The sequence below is a fragment of the Penaeus monodon genome, chromosome 17 (genome assembly GCF_015228065.2).
Source record: "Penaeus monodon isolate SGIC_2016 chromosome 17, NSTDA_Pmon_1, whole genome shotgun sequence".
Taxonomy (NCBI): domain Eukaryota; kingdom Metazoa; phylum Arthropoda; class Malacostraca; order Decapoda; family Penaeidae; genus Penaeus; species Penaeus monodon.
This window is the reverse complement of record NC_051402.1, coordinates 21,503,303-21,520,802: the sequence shown is the minus strand read 5'-3', so window position 1 is coordinate 21,520,802 and position 17,500 is coordinate 21,503,303. Positions and strand designations below refer to the sequence as shown.

At 36.9% G+C, this 17,500-nt stretch overlaps 1 protein-coding gene across 1 annotated transcript in view; it reads right to left on the bottom strand.

Moving 5' to 3' along the window:
- LOC119583311 (brain-specific serine protease 4-like) overlaps positions 1 to 17,500 on the bottom strand; it is a 28,210-nt gene that overhangs the window by 8,737 nt on the left and 1,973 nt on the right. The gene's annotated exons all lie outside the window — the stretch shown is intronic.

The window sequence follows — 17,500 nt, the reverse complement described above, 5'->3', positions numbered from 1 at the left end:
TGCACCAATGTCTAAAACTTAAACAGTATTATTGCAGTGACTGTCGTGTTTAGAATGACAAAGAAGAAGAAGAAGAAAGAAGAATGACAAAGAGGGAAGAAGGAAGAGAGAGAAACGAGATAGAGTGACAGTGAATACCCACGTGTTTTGTGTGTGTGTGGTGTGTTTGTGTGCGTGTGTGTATGTGTGTTGGTGTGTTTGTGTGTGTGTGTGTGTGTGTGTTTTGTGTGTGTGTGTGCGTGTGTGTATGTGTGTGTGTGTGTGTTGTTTGTGTTTGTGTGTGTGTGTGTGTGTGCTTGTGTTTGTGTTTGTGTGTGTGTGTGTGTGTGTGTGTGTGTGTGTGTGTGTGTGTGTGTGTGTGTGTGTATGTGTGTGTGTGTGTGTGTGAATAAGTTACAAAATCATTCAGATTGTTAGGTTTTTATTTTTGACTGGAAATGTTTAGCAAAACATTGAAACATGAGTATGAACATTCATGTACGGAAAGTTTGTTCTTCATCAAACACCAAATATTTGGCTCACAAATAAACTAAGAATATTGGGCATGTCCTTCAAGTACCCAGACGTGTGGATATACGAGCAAGAGAGTTCCCCCCCTAAAAATTATTTTAAAAATATATATGTATATATATCAAACACTAGCTGAATATTATTTTGCTCGTTACTAGGTGTGTGTGTGTGTGTGTGTGTGTGTGTGTGTGTGTGTGTGTGTGTGTGTGTGTGTGTGTGTGTGTGTGTGTGTGTGTGTGTGTGTGTGTGTGTCCACTATATCTCGTGTGATGGCGTAAATGCATCTATGATATAATTTATTTTTCTTCGTTGCTGATTTCAAAATATATCATGATGTTTATTGGAAACATGCACCTATCCTGACCGGCCAAACCTTTGTCAGTTTCGGAACCCCTCTTCCCCTCCCCCTCCCCCTCCCCGCTGGCTACCTGCAAGCCCACAACCTACCAATACATATTGTAGCGAATGGCTACAGCTGTGTTATAGGTAAAACATGGTAGCGTTTGTGGCATGAGTGACAAAGCATCGCGGATCAGCCCCAATTCAGTGTTCGTCAGAATTACCTTGCTTGCTTAGACATACAATATCTTGGGTTCCGATTACTATATCGTTTTAGCTTTTAAATGGCAATTCATGTAACATCTAAAATACGGTTTTAATACCATGTGCGTTTAATATATTTCCGTTGCTCATTGCCTCTTACATTTTACTCCATTATTTATCCTCTTGAATCATATATTTTATTTCATATTTATGTCTCTGTAATTCTACCAATTGAAATGAGAGAACAAATACTCGTGGGTAGTAAATCACGATTATAATATTATAGAGTATAAAACACGAACAAGAAATATCACATTAAAAGTAAGAACAACAAAGAACAAACAAACATGACAGCAGCAATATACGGCACAGTCACTGGGGCACACAGATAAACGTTCTAAAACTGTTCTACTGTTCTAAAACAGTAGGGTCGCAAAACTGCACTATACATAACCTGTGGCAATGGTGGCGATGTGGTGCGGTTGGTGGAGACAGCGCCGCGAGAGAAAAAAAATATATATACGCCAGATGACGAAAGCTGCGTGGAGCAAGGTGGAGGAGCTCCGGTCGTTGCTGCCTGTCGTCTGCCGTCCTGCGACCCCGCACGCCAACCTCAGCTGACACGAAACACCGCGACGACAGGTGGATAGGTAAACAAGCTGGGGGCTGGTAGCTGGCTCGTCGCTGATCCACGCACAATTTATTGCAGGGGCGTTGTAACACGAACATGTGTGTCGGTCAATAGTAAAGTCATAGGGTGAAGATCAATACAGGGTCCTCAGCAGCATAAAACAACGTCCTGTCAGATCATACGAAGACCCGTACGTGCATAAACGTCGGTGGCAAACAAGGGAGGAAAATGCGGTGTGATATAAGGGCGTGCCACTACAATATTAGCTTATTTGTAACCAATGTTGATCTATTTGGTTATATCACTTTTACATATATGTATATGTATTGTAATACCATTCGTATAAAAAGCAAAATCCCATTTCATTAACGCTATTAATGAAATTTACTATATTCCATTCAAGCCGTAGGCTACGCAGTTTTAAAATACAAACAAACACAGAGTGCCACGTCTACTGTCCACCTGTTAATAGACCAGGTAATAAAATATAAAAGGGTAATAAAACTCCGGTAATAATGAACATGCCATTATTTATCTTCGCGCTGACCACTTTTAAGTGAGCTCATTACACCAAGGCCTTATTGTAATATGGACTCGCCAAAAGACAAGGCAGGGGGCGAATAATGATAGTGTTATTAAAATACTATTGTTAAAAGTATCATGTTGTATTCATTACTCATCCTGTTACTCTTATTTTCACCTTTATCAATAGTCGTTTGAGTATGAACACCATCACTATCCGTTGGTCGTAATCATCATAATTGTCATTATATTTATATATATATTTTTATAATACTATCATATAACCATATGTAATATGTTATTTTCATTATAAATATCGCTGTGACCAGTATTATGATTATGACCAGATTATTCAACAATATTGCACGGTCATGCCCTAAAAATTAAATGAAATATAGTGAGGGAGATGGTCACACATAAGCACGATAAAAATAAAACAGACAGACGGACTGGATAAGGGAAAGAAAGCGTTGAGAAAATCTTCTTTCAGTTACCCATAAATATAAAGGAGAAAAATATTACTCCCTAGAAAACGAAAAAGTTGTGGAGGTCAACTAAAACAATTTTATAGACGTACATCTATTCTTGTATTCAATGTTCCAGTTTATCTCTCTCGAGTTAATTGCTGCTCTGTTTATTTATGTCATTATTACTTTTATTTATAATCAAATCAATTTTATTATTTCAGTTCTTATCATAACTTAATACTTTTTATTTCAATTAATGTCACCAGTGTGATTTTCACTTTTATCAGTTACATCATTTTTACTGATGTTATTATTAGTTTTATTATCATTATTAGTAGTAGTAATAGTAGTAGCAGTAGTAGAACTAGAAGTAGTAGAAGCAGCAGTAGTAGTAGCATTATTGTTATTATTACTTTTATTGTTGTTGTTTTTGTTGTTACTTTTATTGTTAATGTTGTTGTTATTATCTTTATTGTTATTATTATTATTATCATTATTATTATTATTAATATTATTATTATTATTATTATTATTATTATTATTATTATTATTATTATTATTATTATTATTATTCTCATCATCATCATCACCATCACCATCACCATCACCATCACCATCACCATCACCATCATCATCATCATCATTATTGTCATCATTATTATTATCATCATTAATAGTAGTAGTAATAGTAGTAGTAGTATTTTCATTATTATTATTATTATTATTATTATTATTATTATTATTATTATTATTGTTACTATTACTATTATTATTATTATTATTATTATTATTATTATTATTATTATTATTATTACTATTACTATTGTATTTTCATTATTATCATTATTACCTTTTTCATTATCATTACCGTTATTATTATTATTATCATTATCATTACTGTTATTATTATCAGGATTTCTCTTACTTTTATTGTTATTACTGATATCCATGTTATTATTATTATTATCATTATTAACATTATTGTCATCATTATTGTTATCATTATTGTTGTTGTTGTTGTAGATATTGTTATTGTTGCTGTTATTGTTATCGTTATTTTTATTATTATTGTTACGCCGACCGCCTCGTCTCTCTGCCACCAACACAAGGCAGGCTAGGCAGACGGCGTGCTATCCACAGGGTCGTGAACACTGAACAGCTCCAAGAGGCACCGAGCACCACAGTGTCCCAGAACACCACGAGGGGAAACGCCACCTGGAGAGGCAGGGCACGAAATAAACACAAAATGACAGTCTTTCCTTTATTTACACAAGTTATTTACCCGTACACTTTTCTATAGGCACAATACAGGGGGAAACCAGCATGTCACACTGCACGATACAGCTTATAACAGGGCAACACAAAGTTTATATCAGGTCACAAGGGCACACACGAGGTCTTCACAGGAGCAGCACCCAACTCCGTCTCTCGGCTTGTTCCTCCGCTCCTCCGCTCACAGCCAGCTGCGTCATGTTTGCCCAGGTCCCTTCATGTTAACACATGCCCAGGTCATCCTTTTCATGTTAACACATGTTTCGCACAGAGACAAGACCCACTGGCGTAGCATTAACTTTATTATTGTAGCTGATATTAAGATTAAGAGCGAGAGCAAAATATAGTGAGGGAGATGGTCACACATAAGCACAATAAAAATAATACAGACAGACAGACTGGAAAAGGGGGAAAAAAAGAGAGCGTTAAGAAAACATTATATCCGTTACCCATAAAAATAATACAGAAAACGGAGAAAAAATATTGTTTCATAAAAAACGAAAATATTTTGGAGGTGAACTTAAATAATTTTATAGACGCACATCTATTATTGTATTCAGTTTTCTAGTTTTTTTCATTCCTCCATTTTTGGACTTGGTTTTTTTTTAGCTTCATCTCTCTGTCGAGCTAATTGCTTTCCTGTGTGTTCATATCATTATTACCTACATCTAGGTTAGATGTAAGTAATAATGATCACAATGAAGTTCCTTGGGCAAGGAACTTCACCTCGATTGCCTATTTAGTGGGTATGCCAGCCCGAGTCCAAGTGCTGGTCCCACGAGTCTACACTGTCGTGTGTGCGTGCCACAAGACAGGAGGTAACTGTAGGGCTTGTCTACCTACGCATGCAAAGGCTGGACCCAGCTGACTGTGCGGTAGAAACCAGCTGGTTCAGCGGACAAGACGGCGGACCCAACAAAGCGTTGTGGAGCGCAACCAGGGCACAGTGATACACGTAGGACACTGCTGGCCATCCACTGCATCCTGACCTATCTCCAGCCGTCTCGACTATGTCTTGCCACTGGACCAAGATAGGGAGGGACGAGAGAGTGAGGCTGACGATCTGCGCAACTCTCCCTCCCTTCATCCATTCAGCACATCCAATGAAGCGCGCAAAGCTGGAGCTGCCTACACTTCCAACGCAGCTCCCACCCACACCTGTCCCGTGTGCGGGCGAGCCCTACAGGCCCGGATCGGCCTCATCAGTCATCTCCGGACCCGCAGCAACTGATCATCGAAGTCAAGCTCAGCCTCGAAACCGAGGGAGGAACATACATTACTTACATACATAATGAAAGGAATGTTGTTGTTGTTGTTGTTGGTGGTGTTATTATCTTTATTATGATTGTTGCTGTTATTATCATATTTATTATTCTTATCATTATTTTATTATTATCATTATAATATTATTATTATCATTATGATTATTATCATTTTGATTATTATTATTGTTGTTGTTGTTGTTGTTGTTGTTGTTGTTGTTGTTAGTATATTATTATTATCATTATGATTATTATCATTATTATTATTATCATTATTATCATTATCATTATCATTATCATTATCATTATTACTATTATTATCATTACTATCATTATTATCATTATTATTATTATTATTATTATTATTATTATTATTATTATTATTATTATTATTACTGTTACTATTATTTTATCATTATTATTATCATTGTTATTATTTTATTATCATTATCATAATCATTAGTATTAATATTATTAGTGTTAGTATTGTTGTTGGTATTATCATTAGGATTATTATGATAATCATTATGATCATAATGATAATAATTATTACAATTATAGTAATAATTATTATTACGACTATTGCAGTTATCATTATTCTTATTATAAACTTTATTATTATCCTTATTAATGTTATTGTTTTCATAATTACTATTTTTACCATTATATAATAATAACAATTAGTATAGTAGCAGAAGTATTACAATTATTATTGTTATTATCATTATTATTATTATTATTATTATCATTGTTATTATTACTATTATTATTATTATTATTATTATTACTTTAATTATTTTTATTATCATTACTGTTATTATTATCAATATTACCTTTTTCATTATCATTGGTGTTATCATCATAATTACTATAATTGTAATTATTGATATTGGTTATCATCATAAATATTATTATTAACATCATTGTCATTATTATTGTTGTTATTAGTATTGTTATCAGTATTCTTATTATCATCTTTATTATTGTAGTTGTTATTGCTGTTGTTCATCATTGTTGTTATTTTTTATCATTATCATTATCATAAGTATTATCATTGTCATTACTATTATCATTATCGTTATTATCGACCGCTGAGATTGTAACAACTATAAGGGGATCTCACTTCGGAGCGTAGTCGGCAAAGTCTGTGCTCGAATCCTCCTTAATAAACTTAATCTGCTTGCCGATAGCATCTACCCAGCGTCTTAATTTGGCTTTAGAGCTAGCAGGCAGCAGACAGTCTCGGAGTCCGATGCTCTAACCACTCGGACACCGCTGCCTTTTACTATTGCCAATATCATCATTTTGATGATTATTATCATCTTCATCTTCATCTTCATCTTCATCTTCATCTTCATCTTCATCCTCATCCTCATCCTCATCTTCATCTTCATCTTCATCTTCATCTTCATCTTCATCTTCATCTTCATCCTCATCCTCATCCTCATCTTCATCTTCATCTTCATCTTCATCTTCATCTTCATCATCGTCATCGTTATTATTATCATTATTAATATTATTATTACTATTAGTAGTAGTAGTAGTATCAATATTATCAATATTATTATCATTATTGTTATTATCTTATTGTTATTACTATTACCATCATTATTTTTACTATTTTTATATTATCCTTTTTATTATTATATTATTATCATTATTATTGTCATAATTATAGTAATTGTTACCATATAATTATTATTATAGGTATTATTATTTTCATTATCATTTTGTTGTTATTATTATTATTACTATTGCAATTATTACTGTTATTATTACCATTACTCATTATTACTAATATTATTACTACTATTATTATCATTACTATTATTATTATTTCTATCATCTTAAATCGTTATCATTATTATCATTATCATAAATATTACTAGTATTATTCTAATGATATCAATTATAATAATAATAATAATAAGAAGAAGAAGAAGAAGAAGAAGAAGAAAAAGAAGAAGAAGAAAAGGATAGGGCACTTGGCCTTATAAAGAAAGGTATTGATAAGTTTCTTGAACAAATACCGGAAAATCCAATATAGTTTTAAACAGCACAGCGCATGTTCTCAATGGAGCCTTATCGATCTAAAATATTTTTATGTTCGTGAACTGACTTGACTAGATGTTTTAATTTGTAATTGTTCTGCATATATTTATTGGTGTTCCATTACCTCAAACTTCAATCACCCTCGGTCGCTGGTAGTGACCCGGTGTTTAATTTTAATTGGCAAATCTATAGAAACTTTTTCAATAATAATAATAATAATAATAATAATAATAATAATAATAATAATAATAATAATAAAAATAATAATAATAATAATTATTATTATTATCATTATTATTATTATTATTATTATTATTATTATAAAATAAAATATATATATGTGTGTGTATGTGTGTGTGTGTGTGTGTGTGTGTGTGTGTGTGTGTGTGTGTGTGTGTGTGTGTGTGTGTGTGTGTGTGTGTGTGTGTGTGTGTGTGAGTGTGTGTGTGTATGTTATATAGTTTCCCCTGAAGTTCGTTCCGAATGCCCACGCCAACCCACGAGGGATAAAAATGTGTTACCCCTCTTTCTATATATCTATTTTCTTTGTTTTATTGTTACATTTTTGCATTTTTATGAACTTTATAACCCTTTAAAACGAAATATAAAACCATTTTCTTTCTTATATTTACTTTTATGCACTCTTGGGTAAAGAACTTGCGTAAATTTTCATCATTTATTTTTTATTCTCAGTTTTATACACATTTCTTTTAAGGGGGTGTAAGTTTTTTTTTGTAAATTTATAGAGATATGCAAGTAATTTTACACTTAAGGGCCTGTTACGCCACCTAGGGAGGGGGGATTCGTTTGTTCGTTCCCGGGCTAGTTACTAGCCCATTCACTGAATCCTTGCTGGTGGTCGGCTATGTATAGCCCGGGGAACGAGCGAGAAGACAGACAGGTGGGGTAGCCTTGTCTGGGAGACGTCCTTTAGTGGCCGACTTATACCCGGTGGAGGCTAATGACGTTGGGTTTGTGTTTCTTGTTGTCGGTCGTAAGGGCGAGGTTTTTGATGGCGGTAAGAAGGGAATTTAATTTTTTTAAACATTTTTACATTAAAACAGAGTGCTACGCCGTTTTTCTGTTTCTTCTTCTTCTTTTATCGTTCGTTCTTGTTTTACTTTTTCGTCAAGTTTGGGTTTTCCCTGTTTGTAACTTTTCAGTATTGTTTTAAGTGTATTATTCTAAAGTATTCTATTTTATCAATAAATGTATTTTAAAGCTTCGTGAATGAAATTCCTCTATTTTTAATGAAAACCCTTTGAAAGAGACAAATGATACCATAATTTGGCTACCTATGGCAAGCAACTGAGTGCAACCCTTGTGAATTAGGTCATTTTTCCTTTTCTAACACATACACACTTTCCTTTTGATCTCGTTACACTCTTCTAGTTGTCTCCATCTTTCAATTCATGCATTGTTCCTGGACGTACTAACCAGGTGATGGCAGCGTATATATATATATATATAATATATATAAAATATATATATATATATATATATATATATATATATATATATATATATATATATATATATTCTGCCCTCTGACAAGGGCAACTCGGTGGTGGTCCTCGACCATGCCTCTTACCTGCAGAAGGCCCAGGACCTGTTGGATGACGCCTCCACTTATGCTCCCTTGACTAGTGACCCCCGTGAACGCATTGCTGCTACCTTCCACCGTCGCCTGAAAGAGATAGCAGCCTGTTTTCCGGAGGCGAATCTATACCAGAGGTTCAGAGTCATCAACCCTCGACTCCCTCATTTCTATGGGCTTCCTAAAACCCATAAGCCGGCCGTGCCTCTGCGCCCCATCATCTCCTCCCGGGGATCTGTGACGCACCCTCTTGCTGCCTGGCTGGCAAAGTGTCTCACTCCCCTTCTTGGCACCTTCTCTCCTGCTCACCTGCGCCACTCTCAGGACTTCATCTCCCGCGTTCGCGGAGCTTCACCGGTGACCATGATGAGCTTGGACGTTGACTCCCTGTTCACCAAGGTCCCGCTTGATGATGTCCTGGCTTTCCTCCAGAGGAGACTCCCCGCAGAGGATCCTCGTCTCCCTTTGCCCACCGACGCCTTCCTCCAGCTGATTCGTCTGTGTGTGGATTCTAATTCCTTTTCTTTCGAAGGTCGTTTTTACTCCCAGACGTTCGGTGTTGCCATGGGCTCTCCCCTCTCTCCAGTCCTGGCAAACCTGTTCATGGAATTCTTCGAGTCTGAGCTTCTCCCTTCCATCTCCATTCGGCCGTCGATCTGGCTGAGGTATGTCGACGACGTCTTTGCTCTCTGGCCTCATGACCCTGCTCTGTTTCCGGGTTTCCTGATGCAGCTGAACTCTCTCTCTCCTTCCATCCGTTTCAAGGTGGAATGGGAGGTTGACAACAGGCTCCCTTTCTTGGACACCTTAGTCCATCGCTCTGCTGACCACTTCTCCTTCTCCATATACAGGAAACCCATGCATAGTGGTATGTACATACACTTCTTCTCATACCACCCTCTCCATGTGAAGAGAGGTGTTGCCACCTCGCTGTTCCTTCGCATCTGTGACCCCCAGTACCTGGATGGAGAGATCGTCTTCCTTCGTCGCTCTTTCTCCAAACTGGGCTACCCTGGCCATGTTCTCGATGCCGCGTTATCCAGGGCGCGGCGTACCTTCTATCACGACTCTCCTCCTAAATTGACTCCTCATTTGCCCGTCCTCAGCCTGCCCTACACTGAGGAAATTTACTCTCTCCGTCGCCCTCTTCACCCTCTCAACTGCAGGCTGATCTTTCGCCAGGTGAACACTCTCCGTCGCAACCTGGTCCATACTAGCCCTCCTTCCTCCGCGAAGGTGGGCACCTATGCTGTTCCTTGTGCCTCCTGTGACAAGCAGTACTTTGGCGAAACAGGCGCCAGTCTTACCAAGCGTCTGTCTCAACATAAGTACGCTATATCCAGGGGACACAACAATAACGCCCTCTTTTGCCATCAGTGGGACACTGGCCATCAGATGGACTGGTCAGCAGCGCGGATTGTGTTTCCTTCCGCCGATGTCCACTCCCGCAGACTGGTGGAATTTTCCTTTATAAAGCTGCTGCATAATTTCAACTTGAAAAGCGGCTTTTCTCCTGCTGACAGCCTCCTTGCTTCCCATATCCTCCGCCTTCTACTGTATGCCGGCCACCCGGCGCATAGTCCGCCCGATCCTCCGACCTGATGTGAACCTCCTCTGCTTCCGTTCGTCTGTCCTCACCCGCCCCGTGTTCCCGCGTTGCCTCTCCTCTCTCTCTTTTATACCCCTCCTCTTCCTTCCCTCTTCAGATTTAAAGATGGATTCCAGGTGGATTTCGAAACTGTAGTCTCATTTTACATAAATCTAGTTTTTGTATTGTGGGTTTTTCTTCCATATATATATATGCATATATATATATTATATACTATATATATATATATATATATATATATATATAATATATATATATAATATGATATATATATATAGACATATATATATATATCTATATAATATATGAAAAATATAATATAATATATTATAAAAATATATTATATAATCATATATATAATATAATATATATATATCTATATATATATTATATTATATATATTATATGCATATATATATATATACATATATATATATATATATATATATATATATATATATATATATAAATATATCATAATATATATATGATATATAAGATATATATATTATATATATATATATATTTAAATCATATTAATGTAATATATATATATATATATATATATATTTATAAGGGGGCCCCAGGACCTGTTGGATGACGCCCCCATTTATGCTCCTTGACTAGTACCCCCGGAAGCATTGCTGCTCCCTTCCACCGTCGCCTGAAAGAGAAGAGCCTGTTTTCCGGAGGGAATCTATACCAGAGGTTCAGAGTCATCAACCCTCGACTCCCTCATTTCTAGGGGCTTCCTAAAACCCATAAGCGGCCGTGCCTCTGCGCCCCATCATCTCTCCCGGGGATCTGTGACGCACCCTCTTGCTGCCGGCTGGCAAAGTGTCTCATCCCCTTCTTGGCACCTTTCTCCTGCTCCCCTGCCCCATTCGGGTTTTCATCCCCCGCGTTGGGGGGGCTTCACGGGACCATGATGAGCTTGGATTTGACCCTGTTCACCAAGGCCCCCGCTTGATGATGTCCTGGCTTTCCTCCGGGGAGACTCCCCGCAGAGATCCTCGTCTCCTTTGCCACCGACGCCTTCCCCCAGTGTTTCGCTGTGTTGGATTTAATTCCTTTTCTTTCGAAGGTCGTTTTTACTCCAGACTTTCGGTGTTGCCAGGGCTCTCCCCTCTCCCCATCCTGGAAAACCCTGTTAGGGAATTTTGAGCGAGTTTCTCCCTTCCTTCCTTTCGGCCGTCGATCGGGCCCTGAGGTATGTCGACGACGTTTTTTGTCTCTGGCCTCGACCCTGCTTTTCCGGGTTCCTGATGCAGTGAACCCTCTCTCCCTTCCATCCTTTTCAAGGGGAAGGGGAGGTTGACAACAGGTCCCTTTTTGGCACCTTAGTCCATCGCTTGCTGACCACTTCCCCTTTCCATCAGGAAACCCTGCTAGGGTATGTACATAACTTCTCTCATACCACCCCTCCATGGAAGAGGGGGTGTTCCCACCCGCTTTTCCCTTCGCAGTGACCCCCAGTCCCTGGATGGAGAGATCTTTTCCTTTCGTCGTCTTTCCCCAAAAACTGGGCTCCCCTGGCCATGTTTGAGCCGCGTTATCCGGGCGCGGCGTCCCTTCTACACGACTCTCCCCCAAAAATTGACTCCCATTGCCCGTCCTCAGCCTGCCCTACACGGGGAAAAATTACTCACCCCGTCGCCCTCTTCACCCCTAAACTGCAGGCTGATCTTTCCCCAGGTGAAAAAACTCTCCGCCCGCAACTGGTCCATACTAGCCCTCCCTTCCCCCGCGAGGGGGCCCCTATGCTTTTTCCTTTGTCCCTCCGGAAAAGCAGTATTTTGGCCCCGAAACAGGCCCCAGTTTCCAAGCGTCGCCCAAAATAAGTACGTTATCCAGGGGGACACAACAATAACCCCCTTTTTTGCCACAGTGGGACACTGGGCCCTCAGATGGATGGGCGCAGGCCCATTTTGTTTTCCCTTTCCCCCGTGTCCCCCTCCCCCAGACTGTGGAATCTTCCTTTTTAAAACTGCTGCCAATTTTTAACTTTAACAGGGCTTTTCTCTGCGACAGCTCCTTTCTTCCCTATCCCCCCCTTCTACTGTATGCCGGGCCCCCCCCGGGCATAGTCCGCCCGACCCCCGACCCGATGTACTTCCCTTCTTCCGCGTCTGTCCTCACCCGCCCCGTGTTCCCCCGGCCCCTTTCCCCTCTTCTTTTATACCCCCCTTCCCTTTCCTCTTCGACCTGAAGATGGGAAACAGGTGGATTTTGAAACGTGTCTCATTTTCAAAAAATCTAGTTTTTTTATTGGGGTTTTTCTTTCCCTATATATAAAGCATAATATATATAATTATATATATATATAATCTATGCAATAATATGCATATTATATGCATATAAATATAATATATATATATAATTTTATTAATATATAAAAATTTTTTAATATATAATATTAAAAATATAATAATAATATAAAAAATATAATATAATATATAAATAATATATATAAAAAAAAATATTAAAATTTTATAAAAAATAAATATATATTAAAATATATATATATATATATATATATTATATATATATATATATATATATATATTATATATATATATGCATATATAATAGTATATAATAATATATATAATATATATATATATATATATATATATTATATATATGATAATATATATATAATATATATAATATAATAAATATATTGATAGTATATATAATATATATATATATATATTATATATATTATATATAATATATATATAATATTATAAATATATAATATATATATATATATATATTATATATATATATAGATATATATATTATATATATATATATATATATATATATATATATATAAATATATATATTGCATATATATATATCTATCTATATATATCTATATATATATATATATATATATATATATATATATTATATATATATATGCATATATGTATATTCTTCTTCTTTTAAACGGTAGGTTCATGTCTGAGCCGCCGTGGTCACAGCATGATACTTAATTGTAGTTTTCATGTTGTGATGCTCTTGGAGTGAGTACGTGGTAGGGTCCCCAGTTCCTTTCCACGGAGAGTGCCGGTGGTACCTTTTTAGGTAATCATTCTCTCTATTTATCCGGCCTTGAGACCAGCACTTGACTTGGGCTGGCTTCGCCACCCAGTGGCTAGGCAGGCAATCAAGGTGAAGTTCCTTGCCCAAGGGAACAACGCGGCGGTTGGTGACTCAAACCCTCGTATTCAGATTGCCGTCGTGACAGTCCTGAGTCCGACGCTCTAACCATTCGGCCACCGCGGCCTTGAGGATCATGGGCTTTCCATGATCTTAGCAATTTAGAGCGGTGGTTTGCCATTGCCTTCCGCCCGGTGTTTTTATCGAGTCACCATCTCTATTTACCCGGCATTGACTTGAGCTGGCTTGGCCACCCAGTGGCTAGGTAGGCAATCGAGGTGAAGTTCCTTGCCCAAGGGAAACAGCGCGCCGGCCGGTGACTCGAACCCTCGAACTCAGATTGCCGTCGTGACAGTCATGAGTCCGACGCTCTAACCATTCGGCCACCGCGTCCCATATATGTATATATATGCATATATATATATGTATGTATATATATATATATATATATATATATATATATATATATATATATATATATATATATTTATATATATATATATATATTTTTTTTTTTTTTTTTTTTTTTTTGCATATATATATGCATACATATATATATGCATACATATATATATGCATACATATATATATGCATACATATATATATATATATATATATATATATATATATATAATTTATGGCCGGATGCCCTTTCTGACGCGTACCCCTTCTATTTACCCGGGCCTGGGACCGGTGTAGTGATTGGCTTAATCACTCTTAAACATTATATATATATATATATATATATATATATATATATATATATAATATATATATATATATATAATATATATATATATATACATTATATATTTATTTATATATATATATATATATATATATATATATAAACCTTGTTAGTTAGGTCATTAGTCGCTGCCACCACCTGGTTCGTACGTCCAGGAACAATGCATGAATCGAAAGATGAAGACATCTAAAAGTGTGTAACGAAATCAAAAGGAAAGGGCTTCCGTCTGGTAAGCGTGATTAGCTCCGAGGGGAGTGCGTGTCAGCCTTAGGGGTTGATAAAATGTACTTAGTTGCTTCCCATCTTCTTTTAACGGTAGGTTGATGTCTGAGCCGCATTGGTCACAGCATGATACTTAATTGTAGTTTTCATGTTGTGATGCTCTTGGAGTGAGCACGTGGTAGGGTCCCCAGTTCCTTTCCACGGAGAGTGCCGGTGTTACTTTTTTTTTTTTTTTTTTAGGTAATCATTCTCTCTATCTTATCCGGGCTTGGGACCAGCACTAACTTTGGCTGGCTTGGCCACCCAGTGGCAAGGTAAGCAATCGAGGTGAAGTTCCTTGCCCAATGAAACAACGCGCCGGTCGGTGACTCGAACCCTCAAACTCAGATTGCCGTCGTGACAGTCTTGAGTCCGATGCTTAGCCATTCGGCCACCGCGGCTTGGCGATCATGGGCTTCCATGATTTTTCTTGGCAATTTAGAGCGGTGGTTTGCCATTGCCTTCCGCCCGGTGAAGTACATTTATTGATAAAATAGAATACTTTAAAATAATACACTTAAAACAATACTGAAAAGTTACAAACAGGGAAAACCCAAACTTGACGAAAAAGTAAAACAAGAACGAACGATAAAAGAAGAAGAAGAAACAGAAAAACGGCGTAGCACTCTGTTTTAATGTAAAAATGTTTAAAAAAATTAAATTCCCTTCTTACCGCCATCAAAAACCTCGCCCTTACGACCGACAACAAGAAACACAAACCCAACGTCATTAGCCTCCACCGGGTATACGTCGGCCGCTAAAGGACTTCTCCCAGACAAGGCTACCCCACCTGTCTGTCTTCTCGCTCGTTCCCCGGGCTATACATAGCCGACCACCAGCAAGGATTCAGTGAATGGGCTAGTAACTAGCCCGGGAACGAACAAACGAATCCCCCCTCCCTAGGTGGCGTAACAGGCCCTTAAGTGTAAAATTACTTGCATATCTCTATAAATTTACAAAAAAAAATTACACCCCCTTAAAAGAAATGTGTATAAAACTGAGAATAAAAAATAAAGGATAAAAATTTACGCAAGTTCTTTACCCAAGAGTGCATAAAAGTAAATATAAGAAAGAAAATGATTTTATATTTCGTTTTAAAGGGTTATAAAGTTCATAAAAATGCAAAAATGTAACAATAAAACAAAGAAAATAGATATATAGAAAGAGGGGTAACACATTTTTATCCCTCGTGGGTTGGCGTGGGCATTCGGAACGAACTTCAGGGGAAACTATATAACATACACACACACACAACACACACACACTCACACACACACTCACACACACACACACACACACACACACACACACACACACACACACACATATATATATATATATTCTATTATTATTATTATTATTATTATTATTATTATTATTATTATTATTATTATTATTATTATTATTATTATTATTATTATTATTATTATTATTATTATTATTATTGAAAAAGTTTCTATAGATTTGCTAATTAAAATTAAACACCGAGTCACTACCAGCGACCGAGGGTGATTGAAGTTTGAGGTAATGGAACACCAACAAATATATGCAGAACAATTACAAAGCCAGCCCAAGTCAGTGCCGGTCCCAGAACCGGGTAAATAGAGATGGTGACTCGATAAAAACACCGGGGGGAGGGCAACGGCAAACCACCGCTCTAAATTGCCAAGAAAATCATGGAAACCCATGATCGCCAATGTCCTTGTAGGACAAGGCACATAAAAAAAAAAAAAAAAAAAAAAAAAAAAAAAAAAAAAAAAAAAAAAAAAATATATATATATATATATATATATATATATATATATATATATATATATATATATATATATATATATATAGGCATCCGTATGTATGTGTGTGTGTGTGTGAGTATGTATATATATATATACATGTATATACACACACACACATATACAAGCACATACACACACACACGCGCGCACAATCACACAAACACACTGAGTATCACTGAACTACAACAACTACTAGATAAAGTTAGAGAAGCAAGCGAAAAGGCTGGCTTATTTCTTAATGCCAAGAAAACTAAGATCATGAAGATTCAAAGATAACACGGCAATGAACAATGATGAACATGTACAATCAATGGAATGATTGTGGAAAATGTGAAAAGAGTTCACTATTTTTGGAGCTGTTTTAACTAATACATATGATGATTCAACGGAGATAAAAAGAAGAATTACCATTGCCAAAAGCGCCACAATTGCTCTCAATAACATCTGGAAAGACCGAAGCATTACCTTACGGACAAAGCTGAGGTTATTGAACTCATTAGTTTTCCCAATTGCATCATATGGTTCTGAGTGTTGGGTGTTGAAGTAGATAGACAAGAAAAAGATCAATAGTTTTGAAATGTGGTGTTACAGACGAGTACGCGTATTAGCTGGACAGAGAAGAAGACGAATGATGAAGTGCTGAGAAAAATAAATTGTAAAGACCGACTGTTGGACATTTTGAACAAGAGGAAAATTAAAGTTTATTGGTCATGTAATGAGAAGTAAAAGTATTGAGAAAAACTTGCTGACAGGGATGGTGATAGGAAACAGAGGAAGAGAGGCAAACGAAGACAAGGACTGAGCGACAATATCAAAGATATTTGCGGGCTGTCGACGGTATAAGTGGAAAGAAAAGCGTAAGATCGAGTTTAGTGGCGAAGGATGGTGGAGAGTCCACGGCTGTCAAACATGAGCATACCGTTTGAGATAAACAACAACAATATACAGCACAACACACCACAGCACTCACACAACACACTGGAAAACACAACATACACACACACACACACAACACAACCACAAATGCATCTGGTCTGAGTGTGGGGTGAGTAGATAGACAA